This window comes from Myotis myotis, unplaced genomic scaffold (assembly GCF_014108235.1).
Source record: "Myotis myotis isolate mMyoMyo1 unplaced genomic scaffold, mMyoMyo1.p scaffold_m19_p_6, whole genome shotgun sequence".
Lineage (NCBI taxonomy): Eukaryota > Metazoa > Chordata > Mammalia > Chiroptera > Vespertilionidae > Myotis > Myotis myotis.
The window spans coordinates 50,550,440-50,556,443 of NW_023416368.1; the positions used below are offsets into that span (position 1 = coordinate 50,550,440).

The 6,004-nt window shown below is 40.0% G+C and overlaps 1 pseudogene; it reads left to right on the forward strand.

Moving 5' to 3' along the window:
- Window positions 1-1,931: 1,931 nt before the first annotated feature.
- Window positions 1,932-2,063, forward strand: LOC118659526 (annotated as a pseudogene).
- The last annotated feature ends 3,941 nt before the right edge of the window (window positions 2,064-6,004 follow it).

Genomic DNA, 6,004 nt, shown 5'->3' on the forward strand with positions numbered 1-6,004 from the left:
AAACTACTAAGTGGGACCCTCAGCAATCACTAGTCCAAGGAACACCCAACCCAACCACTCCTCAGTGGAGACTGGGGAGGATCCTGAAAAGTTAGGATCAATATGAAGACTCAGCACCTCTGAGGTTGTGAGATCATAGAAGATAGAGATGGCAGAAAGCACAAAAGGAAAACGACTTGTGAAGATGAGAGTATTTGTAGGTAAAATAAGGGACTTACGATCGCTTCCTACATCTGTAACATGAGTAAATTTCTGGTCTAATTACATGTGTTGCCTATCTGTATATTTCTAAAGACAATAGCATTACTCTCTGGGAGGTGAATCACTGAGGGCCTGGAGTAAGAATAGACCTCTTAGGACCATCTTCTTCCTCCTTCACGGCTCTATCCTTCCTTTCTATACTAGTATACCTCTTGTTCTGGGAGGGGAGCTTCTTCCATACTTCTTGTTATATCCTCTCATTCTATGGCAACAAGCCTCCTGGGTTAGCTCTCATATGGAGAGTGAAGGTGGGAATTCTCTCCAAAGTCCATAGTATAAGTACCTATGAGTTTCTACATCCTCTAGGTGCACTCTAACTGGGAGTTCTGGAGTGCAAGGAAGTAGGGATCTTTGAGAATAAAAATTATTTGATTTACTAGCTTCTAAATATTATCTCCATTAAAAATAGCCTTAAAGAACCCATGCCAAGTGATAAGAATTCCCCAAAGAAACAACAGAAAAAGCTGAGCAAGAAATTCTCAAAAGAAGAAATGGACATATTAAATCACATTTAAATTCACAAGTAATCAAAACTAGACATTTAAAATTATAAAACCTGATTAAATTGACAATTAAAAGAAGACAGTTCCCAATGTTGGAGGGAATACTCTGAGAAAGAATTTTTATATAATGCTTCTGGCAATGTTAATTTGTTTAAAATAGCTTCAAAGCAAATTGATGATACATTTTTGTATTCTCAAAATTATCTCCTAAGATCATATTTTTATTATTAGAAAATAAAATAAATATGCCTTTAAACAAAGCTAAGTAACTTTCCCTGGTCTCAACCACTGTCAACCATAGTTAGTGACAGTGGGATTAGTGAGTCTTCTACCTGACATTTCATATAGTCCTCATCTGTGTCCACCAGGCATTTATATCAGTAACTGATCCAAGGAAGCCAGGTATAGGGATGTTGTACTATGAGTTTTAAGTAGCTTTAGTTTTTGTGCTTCAACTGAAATTCTATGTCAAATTTTTTTCAAACATGTGTAAATAGTCAAAACATAAAGCAAAGCAAAGCACTAAGTTAAAAATAAGAATATTAAATTATTTCTCAAAGAATATTTAAGCTTAGCAAGTCAATGAATGATAACAAATGGTCAAAATCTTTTCCTTAAAGATCTGGCAATGTGTTGTCCATATAACAGTTCATAGAGCAGATTTTGTAAAAGAACCTAACAATAATAGTGACATGAAAAATGATCAAAAATGAAGATGGAATCCCAGATGAAGGTGGCAAATGTTCAAGTGAATCACTGTCTCCTCTGACAGGTGACTTCCCAGGGACAGCATTAGCAACTTAGAGAAGCAACCAGACATCTCTTCTTTCTTGAATTTCATAATGTTTTCTTCATGAGGGAATTAGTACAAAGTTATCATACACACATTGAATGAAGGATTCAGAAAGACTGAACAGACCCAGAAAAATACTACCTTTATACCTTTAACTTTTCCCCAGGAAACTTGATCTCTCTCTCTCTCTCTCTCTCTCTCTCTCTCTCTCTCTCTCTCCCTTCCTCTCTCCTCTCTCTCTCCCTCTCTCTCACATCTCTCTCTCTCTCTCTCTCTCTCTCCCTCTCTCTCACCATCTCTCTCTCTCTCTCTCTCTCTCTCTCTCTCTCTCTCTCTCTCTCTCGACTTTTTAAAAATTGAAATTGTAAAAAGAGATACTTACCTAGCTAGGGAGATACCATGATCATGAAGTTGGTTTTCCCAGGGTGGGACTCGATTTCCCTAAATGTTGGAAACTTGACTACATAATTTGTGGTAGTGAGGGACTGCATCTGTGCTCTCCCCTAAAAAAAATTGTAAAGAGATGTTTTCCCTGGGCTCTTATATGAAGTTAATGAAAGGGGTCCTATACAAAGAAGTGTACATTTATCTGTTTTATAAAATGTGGCCAAGAGAACTCCTGTTTCAAAGCTGGATTCCTTTAAGCTAAACAAAGAAGTATTCTTTCTCTTAATGCTATCATCCTATATAATAAAACCCTAATATGCAAATTGACCAAACTGTGGAATGACCAGCAGAACGACTGGTTGCTATGATGCGCACTGACCACCAGGGCACATACGCTCAATGCAGGAGCTGCCCCCAGCCCGCAGGCCCTGACCATTGGCGGCTGCGGTGGGGCCAGGGCAGGCAAGTGGGCGGTGCCAGGCCAGCCAAGGTGGGTGTGAGTGGGGGTCCCAATCGCCTCATTGGTCACCCCACAGATTGACCCTGATCGCTGGCCAGGCCTAGGCACCCTACCTGTGCACACATTTTGTGTACCAGGCCTCTAGTTTTCTATAAAACATTAAAATATTTGATTCTCTGATGTAAGATTTTAGAGAAATAGAGAGTAAGACTAAACAATATTTTGTGGTCAAATTTATGAAATATTTATTATAAAACTTATGTTCAGGGTTAGCAGCACAGAAAGCTAGAGGGCCTGCTGATGCCTTTATTTTATGAGGGAGAGCCCAGAGGCTCAGAAAGCACAAGCCACATTTTGGAGGTTATACAACTAGTCAGCACCAAGGCAAGACTTTACCAGGGCTTGTGACTGTGGTTCATTCCATTGCATCTCTAGCCTAGGAATATCTACTATGCAGCAAGAATTACATCTTCCTTTTTCAGTTTGCCAGGCATGTGGTACATGATTTCAAGATGGGTCTAATCTAATGAAAGGGAGGTTCAAAGTGCATGTTTAGTGTTTCAGGCCATTAGCGCCTCTCCCCCACTTCCTCTGACCTAAGACCACTGACTTGTGATAGTGTCTGTTACTTAAAGAATCTGATCCTGGTTGTAATTTTATTTGATACAAGCTTGTTGTGTAATATCATGGAACTAGATTTTTTTTTTATTTTTGGGGGGGCATAAAAACAACTTCAAATGAACTCAAACCTTTCTGTGACTTTTTCTCAGCACTCATCACTCAATATCTATTATTATATTTGAAAGGGCTTAACTGAGTGCCTGTTGAACAGATATAAACCAAGCTGGCTGGTGATAAGAAGCATTTATTTTATAACTCTGATTCTTCTGCTAGTAGTCCTGGGACTTGGTGATATTCCATGGCATTTATGATCCAGACCAGGAGGTTCTCACAATATAACTCTTGACATTCCGGAAGGGTGGAGAGATTATTTTCTTTTTTCTTTTAATTTATTTTATTGTATTACCTTTTAAATCCTCAGACAAGAATTTTAAAAAATTGATTTTAGGGGGTGGAAGGGAGAGAGAAACATTGATTGGCTGCCTCCCATACAGACCCTTGGTGTGAGGGACGATGCTCCAACTGTGTACAGCACAGGGGCCTACTGGAGTAGGTCTGCCTCAGGCTGGCCGGTAGTGTGTGGATCCTTGACTTCCTGTAAGAAAGATTTCAAAACATGAGTCCAGGTGGGTTTGAGAGTATGTTTATTAATGTTTGGGACAATGAAACAAAGGAAGGAATTAGGGTAGAAGAAAAATAGGGGCGAGCTTAGGCAGGGGTGGGCAAACTTTTTGACTCGAGGGCCACAATGGATTCTTAAACTGGACCGGAGGGCTGGAACAAAAGCATGGATGGAGTGTTTGTGTGAACTAATATAAATTCAAAGTAAACATCATTACATAAAAGGGTACGGTCTTTTTTTTTTGTTTTATTCATTTCAAACGGGCTGGATCCAGCCCGCGGGCCGTAGTTTGCCCATGGCTAGCTTAGGCTGTGCTTTGGCCTCTAGAAATGTTATCAGCAAAGGTGGGGCTGTTGTTAGTTCACTGGGAAGTGAAGGTCGCAGTGATAGAAGTGAGCCAACGTGAGGCTGCTTTAGCTTACTGGGAAGTCAGAGAAAAGGGGGCCTTGGAGACAGGATTAGGGAGTGAGCCAGGGTCAAGCTGCCACTGCCCACTGCTCCCCTGGCTGTAAGTCTCGTGGGAACCCTAAGAAATAAAATGTTAATGCCCGGGAAGGGGCCTGGGCATACTCTAGAGCAGCCGTGGGCAAACTACGGCCCGTGGGCCAGATCCGGCCAGTTTGAAATGAATAAAACTAAAAAAAAAAAAAAAAAAAGACCGTACCCTTTTATGTAATGATGTTTACTTTGAATTTATATTAGTTCACACAAACACTCCATCCATGCTTTTGTTCCGGCCCTCCGGTCCAGTTTAAGAACCCATTGTGGCCCTCGAGTCAAAAAGTTTGCCCACCCCTGCTCTAGAGTGAGTCCACACTGAGTCTTTGTCCAGGGGTCTTTTTATCAATTTGATCTTTTCTGTAGGTGAGAGTCTTAGGGGAGGGTTTCAGTAGAACGTTCATCAGTTTTCCAGGTGTATTTTTAATATGCCTATGCATCAAAATGAGCACATAGGGGAGTTTGGGATTATTCTTTGGTCTGTTTTAATTTTATCTTAGGTCTGTCTGGCTTTAATGTGGTTTTTGTCATTTGTTCCCCAACTTCATCCATTCTTGAATTCAGCTGGCACAAAAGGCATTAGTTGGGTTTTTGTTCTCTATTTTCCCAGGCCAGGGTGAATTAAACTATGTATTTTCTGATTGGGGAGGACAGGTCTAAACCATTTGCTTCCCTTGGCTCGGGAAGACAAGGTCTTGCAATTCACAAGCTGGCTGTAAGCTGCCCATACTGTTTGGCCTTGTTTAATTTTCTTGTCTCAGTTTCCCCATTCTACTTGCCCAGGGAATTTCCTCGCTTCTTGTTGTCCTGCTACACAACCAGCTAAGCCACCCGGTCATTTTATTTTTTACTGATACATCCTAAGCACCTACAGCAGGACCAGGCACAGTGTAGACTCTCAAAAACCATTCCCAGTGAACAAATAGATGAGTGTGGGCAGAGGAACCATGCTATAACATAAATCTGGAGTCCAGCTCTGACGCCCGAAGCCCAATCTCACAGAAAAAGCAGCTGCCCGGGTTGGGGATGGAATTTATTATTTAGGGCAAGAAATCTGACTAAGAAACAGCTTGTGAGAGGTGTTTCATTTCACAACGTTAAAGGAATGTAAGAAGATGAGATGTCCGTAAGGATTTCTATGGCATTGCTTCAGTTGTGAGAATTTTTCAGTCAAGATGACTTGTTTTATATTTTGGGCTGAATTTTCCCATTGATATTACTTTTAAAAAGAATTGAATAATACTGGCCTCAAACTCAGCAACAGATTTGGTACAATTTCATTAACTTGAACCTCATGGATCTTGGATAATTGCTCGATTAGCCAGCATAATTTTAACTTTCCTTTTTTTTAAAAAAAATATTTTTAGAGGAAGTCCTCAAGGAACAAATATATTTTTAAAAGAGACTATTTAATGCACCAATGTGATTCAGATTATTTAGAAATGAACTTTAATGAGGAATAGTTCTAGAAACTTGCCCTTAAGATAATTTAAAAAGTAATGACTAGAGCAGCCGGGGAGAGGTCAATAGGGGGGGAAAAAGGAGACTTATGTAATACTTTAAACAATAACTAATTTAAATTAAAAAGCCCTAGCCAGTTTTGCTCAGTGGATAGAGTGTCTGCCTATGGACTGAAGGATCCTTGGTTCGATTCCAGTCAAGGGCAAATGCCTGGGTTGTGGGTTCAATCCCTAGTAGGGTACACGCAAGAGGCTGCTGATCAATGATTCTCTCTCTTCATTTATGTTTCTATCTCTCTCTCCCTTTCCCTTCCTCTCTGAAATCAATAAAAATATATATAAAAAAGTAATAACTAGATTTACTAAGTTAATTTGAATTCCTTGAGGTAATTGAAAGTC